This window comes from Canis lupus, chromosome 9 (assembly GCF_003254725.2).
Source record: "Canis lupus dingo isolate Sandy chromosome 9, ASM325472v2, whole genome shotgun sequence".
NCBI lineage: Eukaryota > Metazoa > Chordata > Mammalia > Carnivora > Canidae > Canis > Canis lupus.
Window position 1 is genome coordinate 10742416 of NC_064251.1, and position 24558 is coordinate 10766973.

The 24558-nt window shown below is 40.1% G+C and overlaps 1 long non-coding RNA gene across 3 annotated transcripts in view; it reads left to right on the forward strand.

Annotated features, from left to right (window-relative positions):
- The window catches only part of LOC112652880 (uncharacterized), a 49171-nt gene that overhangs the window by 1623 nt on the left and 22990 nt on the right, over positions 1 to 24558 (forward strand). For all 3 annotated transcript variants that reach the window (XR_004818631.1, XR_004818632.2, XR_004818630.2), the window contains exon 2: positions 14227 to 14324. This is a non-coding gene — a long non-coding RNA (uncharacterized LOC112652880). The remainder of the gene's footprint in view (positions 1 to 14226; positions 14325 to 24558) is intronic.

Sequence of the window (24558 nt, forward strand, 5' to 3'; positions counted from 1 at the left end):
GTCCTTCCAGGCAAATCATTGCTGGCTCTTCCTCTCCTTCTTGCACACACCATCTCAGCACCTCTTGGAACCGGCATTTTTGTTCTCTGAGCCTCATTTAACCAAGAGGCATGTAAGTGTGGAGATCTGCATCGGTGCATCCCGTTCACCTCCGCAAACATTAGTGGAGCACCTGCTAAGTGCCAGGCCTTGGGGTAGCTACTGGAACTGCTGCGCACAGACTCCCTTAACATCCCCATCCCACCCCAGGGCCTGCACAGCAACGCAGAGCTTACATCAGTTTGCATTTTATGTGGTCAGCAGCATTGCTCTTAGATTGTCCCAGACGCCTTTCTTTATGGAAGAGTTCTGATCACAACCCGTCTAGTGCATTTTGTCCTTTGTGCTTGTGCTTTCTGTTCATGGCATACACAGTTCACCGCTGGCACATGGATTGCATTCTGAAAATCCATCTGCAATCCGTATTCCCATAGAAACAATAATGTTCCACAGCCAATGCACATATTCACCCATACACCCATATGCAAAACACCTTTGACCGATAAATTGGCTGCACCACATGTTTCAAAACACCAACATAGAGATGGCCGCTGGCTCAGTTGGTAGAGTTTGCAACTCTTGATCTCAGGGTGATAAATTCAGGCCTTACGTTGGGCGTGGAGCTTATTTAAAAAGATACATAAAAATAAATAAAAATAGCAAAAAGTGATCTTTTTTCTTTTTCTTTCTGGAAAATATACTTGTCAAGTTTCCATAGGGAATTCAGCCTCTCTCTGAAGTCTTAGATTCCAGAAGAAAAAAGTTCTTGCCTTGGTCAATGCTTTCCTCTCCCCGTAGACAGTCCTGGGTGGTGGTAGAAGCTGTACCTTTCAACAGCCATGGGCCTTTCCTCTTCCTGCCAGTCTGTGGCGATGCTCCTAGATGCTCCTAAGATAGGAAGCTCTCCCATGGAGGTGTAAGGAAGCCGAAACAAAATCTGGCACATTATTCTTTTATTAGACAGTACCTCAGGTGTTTATCATGAGGTGGCTTGTGCTCCTGCTTCGAATCCCCCATCTTGAAAATGTTCTATACTGGGGCACCCGGGTGGCTCAGTGCTTCAGCATCTGACTTCAGCCCAGGGCGTGATCCTGGGGTCCTGGGATCAAGTCCTGAGTCAGGCTCCCTGCAGGGAGCCTGCTTCTCCCTCTGCCTGTGTCCCTGCCTCTCTCTCTCTCTCTCTCTCTCTGTGTGTGTCTCTCATGAATAAGTAAATAAAATTTAAAAAAATAATAATAAAAGCCAAATGTGATGCATTCCTCTCCCCACCCCCCAGCTTATAGTTGCCATCAAGACAGTGGCACACTCCTTGGCATGGTATAATTGGCTCCTTCAGTCCTGCCCACTGCTTACTCTCTAGCTTCATTTGTCACCCTACGTTGATGCTATAGCCAGAAGCCAGATTTCTCTCTCCATTCTTTTAGATATACTGATCCCTCTGGCTGGCAGGCCTTTTCCATTCTCAACCTAGCTCATTCTGATCTGTGCTTGAAGAGTTAGCTTGGCTGCTAACTTCTGACAGCCTTCTGTGACCCAGCACCCTGTGAGCACCCTCAGTGTGAATTAGCTGTATTCTCTGATTCTGTAGTTCCCAGCATACACCTCTTTGTTGATTCTCATCATAGGACTGACAGGTGTTCATTTACATCTTTGTCTCCTCCAGGAGCCTGAACTCCTGAAGATCAGAAACTTATCTCTGCATTCCCAGTGCCCTGGAACTAGCATATAATAGGTACTCAGATGCATACTGAAACAATGAATGCAATAAATCGGGAAAGGACTTGTGACCATGTACAGCCTGCAATAACTAGATTCCAGCGATAGTAACACCTGCAGGGAAAACTAGAACACCTGGGCAAAGCCCTGTGCTGTCAGGTTAGAAGTGTGATTCTTGGAAGGATGCCCTTAGGTTAAGTCAGACTGGCTCTGAAAGAATTATTCTAGAAGTACATGCAGGGTGAGAAGGTGAGGGGAAGATAGCATGTCTCAACCTGGGGTGAATTTGCCCTCACCCACCCACCCAGGGACATTTGGCAATATCTGGAGACATTTTTGGTTGTCACAATGGGGGGGCGGGGGCGGGGCAGTCAGTGATACTGGCATCTAGTGGGTAGAGATCAGAGATGCTGATAATCTTACTGTGAGGCACAGGAAGCCTCCCACAACCAAGAATTATCTGGTTCAGATGTCAGTAGGGCTGAGTTTGAGAAACGCTGGTGTATAGTGACACCTTGAGAAGTTACTGACATTCTTTTTTTTTTTTTTTAGATTTTATTTACTTGAGAGAGAGCATGAGTGAGCATGAGCAGGGATGGGGGTGGGAGGGAAGAACAGAGGAAGAGGGAGAAGCAAACTGCCCTCTGAGCAGGGAGCCCAATGTGGGGCTCGATCCCAGGACCCCAGGATCATGATCTGAGCCCAAGGTCAAGTCCATTTAATGGACTGAGCCACTCAGACACCCCGGACATTATTTTTTTTTTTTTTTTTTTTTTATGATAGTCACAGAGAGAGAGAGAAGCAGAGACATAGGCAGAGGGAGAAGCAGGCTCCATGCACCGGGAGCCCGACGTGGGATTCAATCCTGGGTCTCCAGTATTGCGCCCTGGGCCAAAGGCAGGCACTAAACCGCTGCGCCACGGAGGGATCCCCCGGACATTCTATTTTTAAGTTAATTTAAAGCTAATGAAATGGAGACTGGGTGGCTCAGTCCGTGAAGCATCTGCCTTCAGCTCAGGTCATGATCCCAGGGTTCTGGGATCAAGCCCCATGTTGGGCTCTCTGCTCAGCCAGAAGGCTGTCTCTCTTCCTCTGGCTGCTGCTCCCCCTACCTGTATTCTCTCTCTCTCTCTCTCTCTCTCTCTCTCTCTCTCTCTCTCTGACAAATAAATAAATAAAAATCTTTTGAAAAAAAATAAAGCTAATGAGATTTGGTAAGTGTAACTTTTGATATGAGGAAAACACTAGACTCTAAAAGATGTGAATTCTAGTCCTGACTGCAGAAAAAGTTAGCAGTGTCTCCTAAGGCAGATCATTTAACTTTCTGGTCCTCTTTTGGTTCCACTAAAATGAGGAGGGTCAAACTAAGTTCCAGTTCTAAGATCCAATAGCTGTAAACCCAGCTCAGTGTCTGATTAAAACCACCAAAGATTTAAAGGAAGAGAGGTGTACTATTCTACTTTTTACATTGGGATTAAGGGCTCCTGATCCCCTATTCCTACAGACCAACTAATGACTGTCATAACAATATCCCTTAAGAGATGAGACAAGAAATATTCAAATCACAGTTTGAAACGTTGCCTTCCAGATAGCAACACTCATCTGTATGTGACATTTATGAATGTTTTCCAACAATGTCTACTAGATGTCAGAAACATGGGAAAGAAGGTGCCAGAGTTAAAGCTAAGAGTTCAACTCTGAATATCTACTTTCCTGGATTCTAGGAAATTACAGTATAAATAGGTACGTTATATATAATGACATATATTGGAAAGAAACATGGCAGGGCAGTTTACGGAACTGGATGAGTTGTAACTGTACAATAGCTTTTAGTACAAATTTTGTTTTTATTGCATTAATATATCACAATGAATTATGATTGTTGGTAGAAATTTTAGAAATCCCAAGATAGATTGAGCTTAGCTTCCAGTGCCCTCTCCAGTATATGGCCCAGCTATACCTTTTCCTCCTTATCTTCCGTTCATATCCTCTGTGATTCCTTTGTTTAAGCAATGTGGTCAAAACAGGATTATTTATCCTTCTGAAATACGAATCTCCGTGTCACCACTTCTGTTTGTTAACTCATGCCAGTCTACGTCTTTACCTTATTCTGGCCCTACCCTAAGTCTTCATTTTTCTGGCATCTACCCCTCATTGAAGATTCAAGGTCACTGCTTCTATGAAGTTGTCCTTGATCACATCCCTCTGTCTTAAAACATTGTCCCCTTTAAATTCTGATGGCATCTATTAGCTCTTAAGGGCCATATATTGAATACTTGCAGTAATATTACTTAAGTACAGATCTTACCTTTTCTGCTAAATCTTTCCTTCTCCACACATTCCTAACCTACTCCCTTGGGCAGACCTTACTTGTCTATATTTGGCCCCTGTTCTAAGCTTGGGTGGGGACAGTTTCATCTTCATCATGATTCCCGAGGTAAGATATATGCCATGCACATAATATGTGTTCAGTTAATACTTGTTTATCTGATGTGTGGATAGATTTATTACATACTGAATGTATTCACCGAAAATGGATTGATTAGCTTATCTTAGCGTTCTTTGTTAGAAGTTAAACAAATGCCAACACAGAGATTTACTAGGAAGAAGAATTTTTATTTCATTATGATATATGATTATCTAAAAAGTGTTTGACTAATACTTTAAGACTCCTCTTAAGAGATTTTCAAATTACTACCAACAACCTTGAAAATAAGTGTCTGATGTATCTAATGGAAATGCCAGCTGACTCTCCAGAGTCCTCATTATTCATTCTTATTGAATAAAAAATTTGTAATATGAATGTTCAGTGTGTCTAAGCAGTCAAGGAGCTATACAGAACTCCAATGTGGTGCTCTTTCAACTTTTTGGTTTCAAAACCAAATTGAATCTTAGCCAGGCATACTGGCATGAGCTGACTGACAAAGGATGTAGGTTCTAGGGAAGTAAGAATAGAAATGATTCCTGCCTAGCATTCACCCTATAAGATGTTCATATGTCATCTAGGTGGTGTGTAAAGCAGATAGCAAACTGCTTTGAATCATTAGGTGAAGTAATACAGAGCGGCACAAAAAAGATTTCAAATTCTGTTAAGAGAGAAAATTGATATGATGTCTAATCCAACAGATGCATATACTTTTTCTTCTCCTCCCACTATAGTCAAATCAACCAGTTTCAACCTCTGTAAACACACACACATGCACGTGTGTGTGTGTGTACATCGTTGTGTCTCTCATACAACACTCACTCATTTTCTTCTGTGGTCCTGCCCCATCTGGCTTCTGAAAATCTGAACAAGTCAGAGCTCTACAGAAAGCCAAATAAATGATCATGCTCTGTATGTCAGGTTCAAGTTACACTTAAATTTGGAGCTGCTTTGCTCCTAATCAATCCCATATTTAATCAGTCGTTGATTTGTATCATACAGGGTGATCCAAAAAGAAGTGCACCTTGGCCACCCAGATACTCAAATATTTCACTTTGCAGCTTCTCTAGAACCTCCTATTTGTACTGCATCATTGTTTGCAACCTTAAAAGAATGAAGAATCTTGTCATGGCTGTCATTGCAGTTGTCAGAAGTGATATATTACAGAGGGGTCCAGGGTGATAGATGCATGCCCTAGTGACATGAAAGGCACATATCAAACATTTATTAAATTGTAAAGAACTCTAGGGTCACCTGGGTGGCACAGTTGGTTAAACACCCGGCTGTTGATTTCAACTCAGGTCATGATCTCAGGGTTCTGAGGTCAAGCCGTGCATGGGGCTCCACACTCATTGTGGAGTCTGCTTGAGATTCTCTCTCATCCTTTCCCTCTGCCCCTCCCCCTACTCATGCTCACTTGCTCACTCTCTGTAGGGAGAATTTCTTTACAATGGGAGTTGTAAAATTATGGCCCATGCGCCAAATTCATGGTACCTGCTGTTTCTGTAAATAAAATGCTATTGGAGTACAACTATGCCTATTTACCTATGTATTGCCTGTGGCTACTTTTGAACCACAATAAAGACTACCTGGCCTGCAAAACCTAAAATATTTACTTTCTGGCCCTTAACTGAACTAGTATACAGACCTTGCTTTACAAATTGGTCTTGACTACATATTCCTATGAACCCCAATCCCAGTTACTAATTAATGCATTTCCAAAGGTGTTCAATTTTTTTTTTCAGTCAGCTTGTACTTGAACTGTTTCTAATACAAAAGTCTTAATTCCCCAATTATATTGTATAGTCCTTGGGAATACTCATGAACACCCTGGAGATCTTCTATATCACAGCAGGGGATACAGAGCAAGTCTGTTCCAAGTATTTCTTGATAGACTGATTAAATGGAGCATTTACTATAAGAATCATGAATCTTGTAACATAGGAAAAAATGAGCTCTCAGTTTTCCTTGAATATCTCTGTTTTTCCATCTATTTTCCTTTTCTTACTTATCTCTCAGGATATTCAAATCCCAGATGTTTAAATACTAGGTCTATGCACGAAAGAAGGATTAAGAAAAATCAAAACACAAAATACAGGCAATGCCAGCTATGAAACATTACATCTCACAAATCTTTTTATCTTGGGAGCCCAGAAAGAAAAGAGAAAAGCATCCTGGTTTATTACATCCCATTTTAAAAAGTAATAGACCTTCACTAAGACCTACAGTGTACCATGTTTCTAACCCAACATGGTATGGGTTAAGAAAATGGAAAAAGGATGATCTCTGTTCTGAGAAACTTAAATCCTGTGGGTAATGTTAGTAACATTTGTATAATATTTCAAGGTTTACAGGCTCTTTCCACATCCACCATTTATAATTTTATCCTTACGGTGACACTGAAGTGGGTTGTCCCTAAATCCCAGTTTATCATCATCATCACCTCATGTTATTGCTTTACTTGGATAAGATGGGAAAACATGTGATTTAAAACTATCTGGCTATCAAGGTAGAAACTTGTCTTCTGATTCCTAGTCCCTTAGTTGAGCTATCCGGTCTTGTTTTAGGCTAGGTAACATTCTTGCCAATGCCCTGGAAACTGTACCTTTTTCAGGTTAAGAGTCATTTAGTAACATTTTGCCTTGTTTTATATTAGTTACTCATGGGATAAGCTCCACTCCAGACCCATAAAGTCCACAGTAAATCTGGGTATCTCCTTTACACTCTGTACCTTAGCCAACGTGCTGTGACAATTCAGTAAATCCTGTACTATTTGAGGATGAGTTAGAAACACTGATATAGGACAGTGTTGTGCCCTTGAAGGCTCCTTGATCTGTTTACATTGATATTAATAGATGGTTCTGGGCTTCAGTCACAGACCTGAATAATTCAGGTCAGACTGCCCTGCTGCACTTTTTTAAAAAACTATAAAATATTCTGGGAAATATTTTAGATAAGTGATATATGCAAGTTACAGAAAAAGTTCAGAAGCCCACAGAGCATTAAGCTGTCTGAACTATACGGTGCTGTAGAGATAATTATAGTCAATATAATGAATCAACTTTTCCTTAAATTTTTCCATTTGGATTAGTGTCCAAAGGAAATGCTTTATTATTAATGGCATATGGCAGATAAGTTGAAAATAGTGCTAATTTTCCTTATTTCCGCTCCTTGGAGATGGTAGACTAATAATTTTGTTTGTGAGCCAAATTTGTAAAAACAGTGGGTTCTATATATTTGTTAAATTAGTCTATCTTATAACCAAATAGCATTTTAGAAGTATTATGTAATTGTATAGTATTAGAAAGTAGCTATAATAAGTGTCTGATGGTATTTTATAGATTGGGCTTCGTACCGTAAAGAGGGTTAAGGTTAACCTCTTTATGGTGCAGTAACGTGAGCCACATGCTCCGTGCCTTTTCATGATTCTGTAGCCTGCAACATACGGAGTAAAACAGCAGAGGTCTATTAGATGATACCTACTGCCTGTGGAATTGTTCGGAAGTCTATTTCAGAGCTCCTTTCCAGCAGCCTTTCTTTACTGACATTTAGGTGGGAAATGAAGAGAACCTAAAAACCTGCACATTTGCAAAAGCAACCAGAGATTTCCATTTTACAGGGCCTCATTTATCCTGTTGTTTCTGGATTGTTGTCATCCAAATAAATATCAAACGCATGTACTAAACAGTTTTGGGCATAGTGCCATCTGGCACTAAGTAAATTTTGGAATGCTGGTGGATATTTCAAAGAAAATTGCAGAAAGCGTCGTATACAATTTCCTTAAGCTTATTTCCACGAGATCTTTGATGTCAGAAGCTCATTCTACAGGTTTTTAAGAGGCATTTGAATGATTTTTTTTTAAATACCCAGGTAGTGCCTTATGAAAAGATATAATGCTTGGCTCCTAACTTACAAAGACTTGTTAATTTTGCGTAAAATAGAGCTTCTATTAGTAGTCATTTAAAATATACTGTGTAAAAAAATGTTAAATATGTATAAATTTCATAATATTAGTTCTTACACCATCTTAGTGAGATAGCAAACCAAAGTATATCTAGGTTTGAAGTTAGGGACAACATATATTCACAATAAATGCTCCTGGCATTACAGGTAGATTCCAGAAAGGAAGCAGAGTATATATATTTTAAAAGATTTATTTATTTATTTGAGAGGAAGAGAGAGACTGCATGTGCAGGGAGGCAGGGCAGAGAAAGAGGGAGACAAGCAGACACCAAAATCAAGAATCAGGTGCTTAACTGACTGAGCCACCCAGTCACCTGAAGCAGAATATATTTATGACATCTAACTATCTTCTAAACTAAGATTAAGCAAATTATTATAATTCATAGGAGGTGAGCAAGCCACCTCAAACGTAAAATCATTGCATTATTTATCCCTGTATCTGCAAATATCAGTTTCTTTCTTCTTCAACATTGGAGGGGTCAAGTTGATTCAAATTTTAATCTAGTAAGCTGAAGGGACTGTTTTAGTTTGCAAGCTGAGAACCCTCACTGTTACAATTTTAAGTGACCTGATATATAGGATGTTGACTTAGAGGCAATATGAAGGTGAAACCAAAATCATTACTAGGTATTCTCTGTTATATTTAAAATTAAATACCAGAGAAACAAAGCTTTCCAAAATATGATTAAAGTTATACCTCTGTGCTACCAACCTGTTAATCTACCTCCCAACTCAGAGACGTAAAGCCTGTGTTCTATAAAGATATTTAATGATTGTCATCCTCAAGTCTTTATATAACCAGTAGTCACAGACTATTTTTCAAGGACAATTGTGACTCTGAAATATGGAATTATTGGTTAATGATGCTCTTCAAGTGCCTTCTACATAATATAGTTCCTCTGTTCTGTCTCAATCCATTTTTGATGATGAATCAAAAGATGTTACATGAAAAAATGATTCTAAGGATTCCTGCTGTTTTCTCATATCTGAATTAGCAAATTAATACCTATCCTACCTGTTTTTAAAATTTTATATTAGTAGAAGAGTCAAATATGATGAATATTTTTTTAAAGATTTTCCTTATTCTAGAGACACAAGGAGAGGGGCAGAGACATAGCCGGAGGGAGAAGCAGGCTTCCCTGCAGGGAGCCCGATGCAGTACTCTATCCCAGGACCCCAGGATTATTTTCTGAGCCAAAGGCGGACGCTCAAACACTGAGCCACCCAGGCATCACATGATGAATATTTCTACTGAAAGCAGTTTAGGCTGGAAAAGGCAGAAAAATTCAGAATGTTATTATATGGAAGTATATTTCATGAGAACTAGTGGATATGTTCAGATACAGATTAAAAGAAAAATAAAAGGGAGTCAGATAATTTGGAACATATTTAATCTACTTATAATGAATACTGCAAAAACCAAATTCATACATAAAAAGCAAAATAATCAACTTTAAATTAATAAAATCATTTCAGGTCTATTTCAGAGAAAATAATGTTCCCTGCATCACCTGCACAGGAGTAGATAAGTGTCTCTGTTATCTTAGCTGTAGTTAGAATCACCATTCTTTCCACTCAACTGAACAGTTGACAATTGAGGACTGATGACATAAGAGCCCCTGAGATACCATTCATTGTGGTTCAGGCTGTAAATACTGTGATTTAGGCTGTAAATACTGTGAAAAATTAGGTGCAATAAAAATTCAAGTAAATATGAATTTTGGGCCCTGGTTTCATGTTTAGAGGATTCTGGTAGAGATAGAAAAGTGTCAAATACCAAAAATATAGCATAAGAAGATGCTATTTTCCTGTGTAGTATCCCATGGAGCAGATACACTGACAGAGCTCGAGCACTTGCTTCCATGACAAGTCAGTTTCCATTATTGGCTAGTTGTTCACAGGTATAATTTGATGACACTAGATCTGTATGGGCTGACCATAATTGTGAGGGGATTACAGCACAGACTCTGGAGTCAGACTGCCTGGCTGGGTTGGACTCCTGGCTCTTCTAATTACAGTTGACCCTTGAATAACACAGGTTTGAACTGCATGAATCCACTTATTTGTGGATTTTTTTCCAATGAATACAGTACTGTAAATGTATGCTCCTTAGGATTTTCCTAACGCTTTTTTTCTCTAACTTTATTGTAAGAGTACAGTATATAATCAATATTACATACAGAATACATGTTAATCGACTATGTTATCTGTAAGGCTACCAGTCAGTAGTATGTTATTACTAGATAAGTTTTGGCAGAGCCAAAAATTATTAATGGATTTCCCTGAAACAGATGTAATATAGTGTGTCAGTTGTACTCAAATTATAAAGAACGTATACAACTCAATGCCCAAAAAACAATCCAATTCAAAATGGCAGAAAAAATGAACCAGACATATCTTCAAAGGAGACATCCAGATAGTCAATATACACATGAAAAGATGCTTAGCATCCCTCATCACTAGGGACATGCAAATCAAAACTACAATGAGATATCACCTTACACCTGTCAGAATGGCTAAAATCAAAAACACAAAAAACAACAAGCATTAGTAAGGATGCAGAGGGGAAGGAAGCCTCATGCACTGTTGGTGGCAATGCATACTGGTGTGACCACTGTGGAAAACAGTATGGAGATTCCTCAAAAAGTTAAAAATAGACCCATCCTACAAGGGCAGCCCGGGTGGCTCAGCAGTTTGGCACTTGCCTTCAGCCCAGGACCTGATCCTAGAGACCCGGGATCGAGTCCTGCATCAGGCTCCCTGCATGGAGCCTGCTTCTCCCTCTGCCTGTGTCTTTGCCTCTCTCTCTCTGTGTCTTTCATGAATAAATAAATAGCATCTTAAAAAAAAAAAACCACCCTACAATCCAGTAATCACATGAGTGGGTATTTGCCCAACGAATACAAAAACACTTAATTCAAAAGGATATGCTCACTCTGGTGTTTGTTGCAGCATTATTTGCAATAGCCAACGTGTCCATCCACAAATGAATGGATACAGAAGATGTGGTATACGTACACAATGGACTATTATTCAACCATTAAAAAGAATGAAATCCTGCCATTTGCAACAACATGGATGGAACTAGTGAGTATAATGCTAAGTGAAAGAAGTCAGTTGGAGAAAGACAAATGCCATATGATTTCATTCATATGTGGAATTTAAGAAACAAAATAAATGAACAAAGGAAAAAGAAAGACACAATCCAAGAAACAGACTCGTAACTATAGAGAAAAAACTAATGGTTGCCAGAGGGGTGGTGGGTGAAGGGATGAGTGAAACAGGTGATGGGGATTAAGGAGGTCACTTGTCATGATGAACAACTGGCAGATATATGGAATTGTTGAATCGCTAAAGTGTACACCTGAAACTAATATAATACTATGTTAGCTATACTGGAATTAAAATTAAAAGCCTAGGGGCACCTGGGTGGCTCAGTGGTTGAGTGTCTGCCTTTGGCCCAGGTCATGATCCTGGGGTCCTAAGATCGAGTCCCACATTGGCCTCCCCACAGGGAGCCTGCTTGTCCCTCTGCCTATGTCTCTGCCTCTCCCTTTGTGTCTCTCAAGAATAAATACATAAAACCTTTTTAAAAATAAATAAAATTTAAGACCTAATATAATTTTTTTTTAATTTTAAAAAATGTTATTCATAGATTTTCAACTGTGTAGGGAGGGGAGGTGCCCCTAACCCCCATGTTGTTCCAGGATCGGCTTGTACTAGTTCTGTGAATTGAGCAAAACAGATCACTTCTCTGCCTTGGTTTCCTACAGATACAAAGGCAATGATAAAAATATCTACCTCATGAGGTAATTGAGAAATGTAAATAAACAAATAGACGTAAGGCTCTAAGAACAGTGCCCAGTCCACGGTATGCTTAGTGGCTATTAGGTATGGAAGCTTTGGGTTCTTTTTATTACTACTAAATTTCTCAGCAGTGGCTCCTTTCTTGAGAATGAGGATTGTATGTGAAGTGGGAGAGAATTGGGATGTAAGAACACACATCCTCTCAAGTGATAAGAGAAATAAAAAAGCTTTGAAATTAGAGGAAGGTTACCGCCAGCATTAAGAAATGTGAAAAGAAAGCCTTAGTTTAATGGAAGGGAAAGGGAGAAGAAATATTTTTATTATTGTGGCAAATCAAAACACTGTTGGATACTTGTTAAGAGGAAATGGAGGCCATATGGAGAAAACCATTCCATTCCACAGTGTGGGATGGATTTAAAGGACAACCAAATAGCCCAGGCGTGAATTATGTAGGCCTTTGGCCATATAATGTCATAGATTAACAAAGCAAACAGCAGAGGGCATAGTAGTAGTTAATGAGAGGTGGCAAGAGTCGTCAGGCTTCAATGGTCAGTTCTCATGATATGTTTTTTTTTATTATTAAAGAAATACACTGAAAACAGTATTTTGGTTCTTTCCAATCATTTGCGTGCATTAAGACCTTAATATTCTAAATCCTTCTATTTTCTTTAATCTCTGTATTTCTTATATTCGTTGTCTTTGTATGAACCTTTTTCTTGTAACCATTACTAGAGGGACTGCCTTCCTGCTAATGAAGTTGTTAATTAACTAAAGTAGCTCAATTTTTTTTTTTAAGATTTTACTTACTTATTCATTACACAGAGAGAGATAGAGACATAGGCAGAGGGAGAAGCAGGCTCTCTGTGGGGAGCCTGTTGCAGAACTCAGTCCCAGGATCCCGGGGTCATGCCCTGAGCCTGAAGGCAGATGCTCAACCACGGAGTCACCCAGGTGTCCCACTAAAGTAGCTCAATTATTAGACATATTTTAAAAATCAGAATGTTTTCCTTGAGGTCTACTTGCCTGATAATTAAATCAAGAAGAGAGGTGAGCATGTAGGGGAGGTATTTTATTATTATTTAAAAATGGAGCAGTTCTTATGAAAGATTTATTAATTGATTATATGTTTGAAATAATTTGTTTGATAACCTATCTGAAAGGATCCACATGAATTGTTCGGAAGTAGGCAGGGGTAAAAGGAAAGGCCTAGAAAACAAAATTAGATAATTTTTTTATCTGCATGAGTTACTTTCCATTGAGAGTTTAAAAATACACCTAGAAAATAAACGTTCTTCCTTTATCAATGTTAGGAAAAGTCCAGACATGAAAAATCATCCGGTAAGAATCTGCAGAACCTCAAAAGGATAAATAGGATTACATTGAGGTTTTAATCAGTGTTCAGAAAAATCAAAAAGTCCAGCCTACTGGTAGAATGTTCTGTTGCCTTCCTTCCACAAATACTAGTGCCAATTTTTGAAGTTATTATGAGTTCTGAAGCTACACTTTTGGCTTGTCTAAAAATGTATACATTTAACCTTTTAACTTTCATTTATCTGGGTGAATTATTTTAGGAATTTATGATCAATGCTGGTTTTGAGTCGATAGTAAAGGAAGAAAATAAGACATTTTTTAGATTTCATGTTCCCCGTGACAGATTCCTTCAAAGAAAAAAAAAGTTTCTGTAACAAGAGCTGAGCAAATATCTATGAGTGTGCCTTCCAAAAAATGAATTGAGCCTTGTGTCTTAAAAACAGCATTTTAAAAATAAGTCATAAGGGAGATGAGGGAGCTGAGCTGTGATAGATGATATTCCAGATATCTCTTCAATCAATTTTGTATAATGCTTTGGAAGCAGACTAACGAGTAATATGAAATCATTTTTCAGGATGCTGTATGTGCACACTCTTTGTTCTATTTCTGTATTCCTTGGCACAGGCAATTTAAGCAATGTACTTGTAATACTCCAAGAACAAAGACCAATTTCCCTGAAGGTGATGAGCACTCTTGAATTTCACAAATGCAAAAAAAAAAATCATTTTCATGTTGTCACATTTAGATAATGAAGTGTGCTAGATTTACAGAGTCTCCATGTTGAGTTTCAGAAATTATGCCCATTGTGTGTATGTTTTATTCCAAGAGTCAGAAAGTAGATGTAGGCCGTTCTTAACAAGCATTGACAAGTAGTAATTATCAGCGAGTGTTGTGAAAGATGGAGGGCTGAAAGGATTCAGACATCAGCTTCTGAACATGAGTATCTTTTATTCTCGGGAAAACAGGTATCCAGTTGATCTGTTGATGATCCTTCGTCGAGGATTCAGGATCGGATGGTATCTCTGTGTGACTGAAATGAACCACCTGTTGTCTTCAAATGAAAGTAAGGGAAAAGGTTGGAGAAGGACAATATATTAATCCTTCTGGCACCTTGCAGCCGCTTTGCTTGTTTTGCTTTACTTTGGAAGGATGTGCAGGGCTGAGAGTAGAAGTGCCTCCCATCTGGGCCCCCTCCTGGGATGTTCCCCTTGACAATGATGTGCATTCGAGCACACAGTATCCTGTCGGAGGGGATTCCAACGTTCAGAAGCTACCCTGTCTCTGCTCATCTGATTTTTCCTTGAATGTTGACATGCACGGTTTTGTTTGTTCTCCAAGTGTACCAAGGGCACTTTGCCAGAGAACTGTTTCCCTCACAGTGTAGGTAAGAATAGTGTCAGCACGATTAAAATGTTGGTAGCTATTTGACAAAAAATCCAAAGTGGAAATCCAAGGGTTGCAAGACACACAGATACTTTCTTCCCTCTTCCTGAAACCTAACCTGAATGAACAGGACCCAAAGATCGGGTGATTATTCTCTCCCCGCACTCCCCCTGAAGCTCCCCCATCTTTGGGGGCACAGTCCTGCTTAAACTTGTTTCTTCACATTCCACACAGAGGGCAGAGTTCTGAATGCGTACACAGTCTACCCTTACCCAGTTTCACGTTACGTAATAGCTGTGAATGCCCTCTTGTGCCTGGGAATAGTACAAAACTAAGCCTTGATAGAATGTCCACCAAAAAGAAAACCTTTGGGCAACATCTCAGTAGTTAGGCACAGACAGAAAGGCAATTTTGCCCATTTTACTAAAGCCTGAGACCCCATTATGAGGTCACAGAAGAAAATCAAGATAGGGACACCTGGGTGGCTCAGTGATTGAGCATCTGCCTTTGGCTCAGGTCGTGATCCCAGGGTCCTGGGATTGAGTCCCACATTAGACTTCCCATGGGGAGCCTGCTTCTCCCTCTGCCTTTGCCTCTGCTTCTTTCTCTGTATCTCTTATGAATAAATAAATAAAATCTTAAAAAAAAGAAAATCAAGACAATAAAGGGTTTGAGTTCATAAACCTCTCTTAGACCTGAGTGCAAAAAATTAGGGCCGATTGGAAAGCTATAATTTGCTTTACTGTCTTAAGAGTTGGAATGTTCACTCTCAAGATACTAGCTGCTGGGAAACCAACAGGCTCATTCAGATATATCCGTCTAGAAGAGTCATAGGACTTCTCATTCAATGACTAAACTGTAAGAACTTTATTGGGACTACAAGAATGCTTTTAAGGCAGCTAGTAGGAGGTTTCATTAGAAGTTCACAAATGGGGGGGAAAGGGGACGGGGGAGAAAGATGACCACAGAGATTTGGCACTCAAAACCTTGAGTTATGACACTCATTTTAAAGGTGTTTCATTCCTTCATTCATTCACTCACTCACTCATTCCACTTTGGAGGGAAGATGGAATGGGGAGAAGAATGAGTTCGGGCATCTCACTTGATAATCTTGCTCTTCCTGAGAGGTTCCCCAATCTGCTTTGAATAGGAAGAACATTGCTTGTAAAATCACATACAGCTAACTGTATTTAGATGGGTTATCACTTTCTTAAAATTGCACTCAAACTGCCTTTTCTTAAATATACTTGGGAAATTCAAGAAGCCATCAGTACCAATGATGCTGTAGCTGAACAGAGCCTTTGATCAAAGACAGGATAGCAGAGGAGTGGATGGGTGAGGGTCCCAGGAAACCCCTGGTCATCAGGCTAATTAGGTCTGTAGGTTCTTTCAGTTGTAAACTCTTAATATTCTTGTTTAAGGATATATGCTTTTTTGGGTAAATGGTGAAATAGAAATGATAAGCTAATGAAGAAGTAAGCATCCTCGTATCTCTTTGATTACATTGATCTTTATGTCTATGCATGTCAGCAAACCTGGCCTTCTCGTCCTGTTTCCTGTCTCTAGAACAAGATTTCTCAACCTTGGCACTGTTGACATTTTAGACCAGATCATTCTTTCTGGAGAGGTGCTGACCTTTGCATCCCTGGCCTCTGCCCACCAGGTGCTAGTGGCAGCCCCCTACTGGTCACAAATGTGACAAAAAATGTCTTCAGACATGGCCAAATGTTGCCGTGGCAACAAAAATCAGCCCTGATTGAGAGCCATGACTCCAGGGTAAACAGATTTTCCAAGACAGTCCATATGTTTTCCCGGCTATAGGACAGGTCCTTTCACTCTCCAGAGTGTTGTGATCTGGACAGGGAGTTAAGTGGTTCCCCCCAGTTACTGTGGTCTCAGTAAATCACAACTCCATATTTCCAGTTGCTTATGCCAAAACTGAAGATGTTCTTAACTGTGCTCATTCCCTGATACCCCCAGCCAAGCACTCGTGGGTCCAGTTAAATAACACCACCTTTAAACTGTGTGCTGTGTCTAGCACCTCTCTCCACATCCGGTGACTGATGCCACCGCTTTTCTTGCCCAGCAAAACGTGTGTCCCTCTTCCGGCTATTCTCAGCACAGCCGCCAAAGCTGTCATGTCTGATTAGAAGTGGGATCATGCCACTCCTGCACTCAAAATCCTTCAGGGGCTTCCCCTTCCACTCAGAGGAAAAGCCAAAATCCAGCTGTGCTGGCCTCTGCTATTCCTTGGACACCTGGCAGGTCCTGATTCAAGGCTTTCCTCTGTGAATTCCTTCTGCTTGGTCCCCTCCTGCTCACCCCATTCCGGACATCTGCATAGCTGCTCCCTTGTTTCCTCAAGTTCGTATTCTACTGTCAGCTTCCCAGACCACCCTACTTACAACCGCCCCCTCGATTCCTCTCCCCTGATTTATTTTTTCCATAGCTCTTAACCATTATCTGACATACTAAAATTGTACCCGTTTATTTATTTGCTTACTTCCTAAGTTATTGTGTGGCTTTCAGGATGAGAATGCAGACTCCATGAAGGCAAGGACTTTTCTCTGTTTTACTTGCTGTGCTGTGCTTAGTGCCTTTAGCAGTTTCCCCAGGAAATGCGTGGTGGGCACTCATTAAATACTGAATGAGTGCAATAATGAGTTTATTGAATGCTTGCTTGCTTCTAGGCCTGGGGCTGAATGCTGAGTATTCAAAAGGAAGTGCAGTCCTGTTCCTACCTTCAGGAAGCTTACAGTCTATCAGCGGACATGCACATGTGAACACATAAGCACAGTCGAGCAAGATGTTTGCAATAAAGAGAAGAATGCAGGGAGGTAGGATAGAGGAATAGAAGGGGTTGGTGGAGCACAAGGGGAGTGCTCTGTGTTGAGCAGGAAGTAGATGGTGGGGACAGGATGGTACTTAAGATGCTCTTTTCTTCTTTCTTTTTTTTTAAGATTTAGTTTATTTATTTGAAAGAGAGATAGCGAAGTAGAGCATGAGCAAGGGGAGAGGCAGAGGGAGAAGCAGACTCCTGATGAGCAGGGAGCCTGTTGCAGGGCTCGATCTCAGGACCCTGGGATCATGACCTGAGCCAAAGACAAACACTTCACCCACCGTGCCACCCAGGCACCCCTAAGATGCTCTTTCCTGCTGCCCTATCTCAGTCCATAATCTGCCTTCCTCCTGTGGTGCAAATACAGAGCGAATGGCAATCTAAAGCCACCACGTGTACAATCCTGACTCTTTAGCATGGTATGTGGCACTCGCCATCAGTTGGCTCCCTGCCCAAGTTTATTATTGCAGAAGAGTTCCTGCAAACTGCCTTTCTCACCAACTAGACTGGTGGGAACAGGATGTGTTTTTGCCACCCTGAGGCTTCTCCTTGCTCCTGGGATGCCCTCCCCCACTGCATGGTCGATATGACAGGCTTCAAGATTGGGCTGACATGGAATAATCTTGATGAAGGCTTCTTGATGTCACTTTCCGTCTGGATGAATTATCACACAAAAGGCGATAGGCACCTGCATTAGGCAGCGTGGAAAAGCATGTTTCTCAACAGAATGAACCTATTAAGAAGGTTCGAAGAACAGTGCAAAAACATAAATACCATCCATCAAGACTGTGTTATGAACTTTGAGTAACTGCAGTCTGAGATGCACATTCCTGGAACAAGAAATGACAAACCTGTCATAGGTAGGTATAAACAAGGAGACAACATAGGCTCAGGGCCCGGGCGATGAGAGAAGAGGAAGATTAGTACCTTTTCAAAGCATTTCCCTCATCTGCCTAAAGTTTAATCTGGGACAGGTTGGAATTAAATTCTGGACCACACTATATTTATGACTACATATAATTGTATTTAAATGTAGATTAAAACGAAATCCGTAGTAAACTAGATAAGTTTATCTTAGGTTTTGAGTTTTATGATTTATAACTACTAATCTCTATTATTGTGATAAAGTTGGGGGTTGAAAGTACCAATTCAAGTATTTTTAAAAGTAAATGTTACAACCAGGTAGACCAGAATGTGATTGCAACCAAGATTCAACCAGAGTCTGATCAGTTGGGTCAGCAGCATGCTTTGTAGAAGAGTATCTGTAGGACCTGTTACTCTTTGAATACTTATTCAACAATTGGATACTTGAGTATTAACTTCAACATGCAGTTGAACAATTCTATAGCTGAAGGCCTAAGTATCAGGCATTATTTTGATCCTATCACATTGTTAAGAACCTATGAATTAAGTGTGTTTTCTCTACTTCCACATAATGAAGCTGAAGCTTAAGGAGGTTTAAGACCTTCAGCAGCCAGCAAGACAAGAATGCAAGATCCAAACCCAGTTTATTCCAAAGTCAAAGCTCATTCTTTTTTTTATATCAATATTTTTCATTTATTTATTAGAGAGAGAGAGAGCATTGGGAGAAACAGAGGGGAAGGGACAAGCAGGCTCTGCACTGAGCATGAAGCTCTATGTAGGGCTTGATTCCAGGATCCTGAGATCATGACCTGAGCCAAAACCAAGAATCAGATGCTCAACCGACTGAGCTACCCAGGCACCCTAAAGCTCATTCTTTTTTTTTTCCCAAAGTTCATTCTTAACCACAAAGCACATCTGCCTCTGTGCTACAGCAATGGATGATTTCATTTTAGGCATTTGTATCTGAATTGAGGATAATCTTTTGCATCCAATTTATACAGATTTTGATGGGAATCTGTGTGTCATGAATCTTGGTTAGTCACAGAAATTATTTATTCAGTCTGTAATTGTTACAGTGTAAACTCATTGAGATTAATGAAATAGCTGATAATAATGTTTGAGGCCTAATTGTTATCTTGGGCAGGTATACTGCATGCTTGGTATCTAATCACATAATGGGCCTTTGTGAAAACAGAACAGTTCTAAGACTAGTATCAGCAATTCATGAAGGAAGATTAAAGCAGCTGACAAGGTCTTGAAAATTCCCCTGGGTATTATGGATTTCATTTTAAGTGAAAAATGCAAAGCAATTAAATTTCTTGTAACAGAATTCCTTAATTACACACAATTTATACTGATGATTTAATTTTACTTAAAAGTTAGCAACTTTGATTTCTTACAAATATGTAAAATGCATTGGTACATATGGAAAAGATGAAGAGGGTATGCAAAAAAAAAAAAAAAAAAAAAAAAAAAATTTGGCCTAAGGGGTAGTAAGGGAACTGGAAGATTTTTCTCCTTAAAAAATTTTTCAGGGCAGCCCAGGTGGCTCAGCGGTTTGGTGCCGCCTTCAGCCCAGGGCCTGATCCTGGAGACTGGGGATGGAGTCCCACGTCAGGCCCCCAGCATGGAGCCTGCTTCTCCCTCTGCCTGTGTCTCTGCCTCTCTCTCTCTCTCTCTCTGCCTCCTGCCCCCGCCGTGTCCTTCATGAATAAATAAATAAAATATTCTTAAATTTTTTTTCAATATTATTGTTTAAATGGTTTCTCATTTTTAAAAGAAACAAATAAGTAAAACTTACTAACGCATAGAATAACGTAGCAGATTGTATTGTATTTTGCTATTTATGTGCTGTTACACAAGTCACTTCATTCCATACATTTAGAATATATTTATTATAAAAACAACTAGATGACAAATTACCCCATCCCTTCTACTTGCCCTAAAATCCCTTGGGGGCAAATCACCTCTTATAGTTGAATTGTGTTCCCCAAAAGATACGTTCAAGTCCTACCCCTTGTGAATTTGACCTTATTTGGAAATGTCTTTGTAGATGCAGTCAAATTAAGACTAGGTAATATTGGATTAATATAGGCTTTAATCCAATGACTGGTATCCTTATCAAGCAAGGGATACTTGGACACACAGAAGACAAACAGGGAAAAGCCAAGTGACAACAGAAGCAGAAATCGGAGTGATGCATCTACAAACCAGGCATCACCAAGGATTGTGGGCGGTCACCAGAAGGAAAAAGCAAGGAAGCCTCAGAGGCAGCGCAGCCCTGCCAACATCTTGATTTCAGACTTCTGGCTGCCAGAACTGTGAGACGATGAATTTCTGTTGTTTGAAGCCACTCAGTTTGTGGTAATTTGTTACAACAGCCTTATATTGGGTGTTGCATCACCCAAACCTGCAAGGTCCACATGGCATCACCATCTGCATGGGATGAAGCGAAGGAAGCAGTGTGGCATTGGATAACCCAGGAATAGGAGGACTCTCAAATCTTCCACAGGTACTTGCTGAGAACTGCAGCCCAAACTAGGAAGGATTCTGCTGGATTGAATTCATGAATGTATGCAAGAGGCTAGGATGGCATAAGGTCCAATCATGTCTAATGATACTTGAGGAATCCAATCTCCATAAGCTCAGGAAACTAGCACATCAAAGATCCTTTCCAGGAAAGTTCTGTTTTGAACATGATGGAGTTACAGCCTACCCAGCCTTCCTTCAGATAAACTCTGAGCAAAATACCAAAAACAACAAGCAACAGCAGACAGATTTTGGAAGGCTTAAACTCAGATGGAAAGCTCCCCCTCTTTCTTGTCAGGCAAACCAGGAAAGGGGCTTAGGGCAATCCGCTTCCACAGAGTGAGGAGGGAATCCCAGAAAAGACATCATGAGAGATGGAGGACCCCAAAGTCAGTGTGAAAGCCTGCCAAGTTTCTGGCTCATCCTCGGGACACACACATGGGCAAAACAGGCTGAAGTCAGTCTGAAATGAGAGCCGAGACACCACCCAACACAGGTGTTGACAGTTTGCAGTTAATTGCCTACTACAACATAAATATCAACAATCTGGAGGAAAATAATAGAATCCACAGTGTCTAGGTTACAAGGCAAAATTATATACAAAGAGTCAGAAAAGATGAGATCTGTTTTAAAGGGAGAAGACAGTCCACTGATGTCGACTCCAAGATGACCAACGCGTTAGAGTTAATCAGACTAGACTTAAATGCAACTGTTGTAACTATACTGAATGAAGCAAAAGGAAACATGCTGGCAGGGAATCAAAATACAGGAAATTTATAGAAACGTAAAAAAGAAACGTAGATTTTTAAGCAAAAATACAACATAAAAATAAGTTCTGGTAATACAAATTCAAATCTAAAATTGATTGGATGGCCTCAGTAGAAGAATGGAGATGATAGAGGACATGATCAGTGAACCTCATAGGTAGGTAGGTAGATAGATCTCTTTTTTTTTTTTTTCTTTTTTTGATCTCTTTCTGAGGAGTGTACTATAGTGAGCTCCCAATAAGAAATAGGAGTGGAAAGATTTTGATGTAAAGACTCGTGATAAGCATTAAGTATATACTTAATTTGAAATATTAATAAAGAGTAACAGGGATGCCTGGGTGGCTCAGTCGGTGAAGCATCTGACTCTTGATTTTGGCTCAGGTCATGATCTTGGGGTCCTGGGATCGAGCCCCATCAAGCTGAATGCTTAGGGAGTCTGCTTGAGGATTCTCCCTCCCTCTCCCCTGGCCCCTCCCTTGCTCACTCTCTCTCTCTCTCTCTCTCTCTCGCTTTTCAATAACAGTAATAAGGGATAATGCATTATACTGTAGATACAGTACAATTATTTTGAATGATGAAGAATCAGGACTTTATGTAAAAAGTAGAATAAGCTTGCTGATCTTCTTAGTGGTCTTAGGACTAAAAAAACTTAAAATCAGATGTTGGACAGGTGAAGGAGAAAAAGAAAAGGTAGATGAGATTGCTGGCTATTCAATATTGCTTAGAGTAGGAGGCCAGGCAACAATCTATTATGACTAAACACAGTTTATCCCAGGAATACAAGGGTGGCTCAGTATTAGAAAAATCCAAAATTTATCACATTTATGGGACTAAACGGGAAAATGATATAATCATCTCTGTAGATGTAAAAAAGACATTTGACCAATTTAATACCTGTTCTTTAATACCTTTCTAAAAATGTTCAAGTATTGATACATGTGTGCTTCCTAACATGTGAATTATGTGCGTGCACACACACACACACACACACACTTCATGAAGACTTACTCGAGCTTTTCCTGCAAAACTCAGAAACAATATAATGATGCTTACAATCTCCACTCTTATTTAATACTATGTTGGAAGTATTAACTGACATACTTAGATAATAGTTATCAATCAAGATACAGAGATTAAAAAGCAAGAAGTAAAACTATAGAGACCTGTGCTATCCAATAAGGTAGCTGAAAGCCACATGTGAATGTTTACATTTAAAGTGAATGTTCTTGGGGATCCCTGGGTAGCTCAGTGGTTTGGCACCAGCCTTTGGCCCAGGGTGTGATCCTGGAGTCCCGGGATCGAGTCCCACATCGGGCTCCCGGCATAGAGCCTGCTTCTCCCTCCTCCTGTGTCTCTGCCTCTCTCTCTCTCTCTATGTCTATCATAAATAAATACATAAATAAATATTAAAAAAAATAAAGTGAATGTTCTCAGGGGCGCCTGAGTGACTCAGTGGGTTAAGTGACTGACTTTTGGTTTCAGCTCAGGTCATGGTCTCTGAGGAAGGTGATCAAGCCCCGCATCAGGCTCCTTGCTCAGCTGAGAGTCCCTCTGCCCCTCCCTCCTCTGCAATAAACAAATAAATCTTAAAAAAAAAAATAAAGTAAGTATTGTCAGTTTGGGGGCACATGAGTGGCTCAGTAGGTTAAGCATCTGCCGTCAGCTCAGGTTGGGATCTCAGGGTCCTGCAAGCTCTATATGGGGCTCCCTGTTCAGCGAGGAGTCTGCTTTTTCCTCTCCCTCTGCTTCTACCCCGCCCCACTGCTCATGCTCTCTCTCTCTCTCTCTCTCTCTTTCTCAGATAAATAAAGTCTTAGGAAAAAGAAAAAACTATTGTCCCTGGCTTGGAGCCCATTGTGAGGCTCTAGCCCCGGACCCTGAGATCATGACCTGAGTGGAAATCAAGAGCTGGCCAGTTAACTTACTGAGCCATCCAAGCCCCACCAAGATTTAATAATAAAAAGTTTTTTGGAACGAAGTTTTTATAAGTAAAAGAAAGTTAGTCACATTAGGCACAGTCCAGGTACTTCCTAGCTATATGCAGATCGTGGCTGCTATTTTGGACAAGGTAGATATTAAACATTTCCATCATTACAAAAACTTCTGTTGGACAGTTCTATTATAGAATATATGAATATATATATATATATAACTTGAATATAACGTATATATAACTTGAATATATATATATATATATATATATATATATATATATATATATATATAACTTGAAACTCAAAATAAGCAGTGGAAAAAATACTACCAACAATTAAAAAATTAGGAAAGTGCTGAGTTTTAAAATTAATGTACCAAATCAGTATCTTGCATATATAGGCTATTTTTACAATAGCAATAAATATAAATAAATATAAATTTTCATGCTCTTGGATAGGAATGCTCAACATCATGAAAATTTTAGTTTTCCCTTCATTAATCTACAGACATAATGCAGTCCCAATAGAAATATGATTTTTTTGTGTTTTTTTTTTTTCTGTAATGAGACGTGTAGGTTATAAGATGCCTGAGGAGAATTAAACAAGCAAGAAGGCCCTGACTAAGGAAAGCAGTGGGGGGAGTGGTGGCTGCTGGTTTGCAAACTGGCCCCCTACAGGGAGGGCCAGAGAAATGGAGACAAGGCAGGCCACTCCAGAAGGGCAGGTGGCAGTTTTAAGAAGGGAACTCATGTGGCTTGTTTTGGGTGCCACCTGGTGAGTAGATCTCTGAACCAAAGGGAGAATCTTAAACATTTACACAGAGGCCTTCCATCATGTGCACCATCCAGAAGGTCTCAAAAACACATGGCTCTCTCAAGACTACATCCCTGAAAATGCCTCTGGCTGTCCGCATGGCGGGCAAAACATACCTTGTACATTCCAAGTACAGGAGAGGGAGTGAGGAGCCGCTGAGTACCCGGG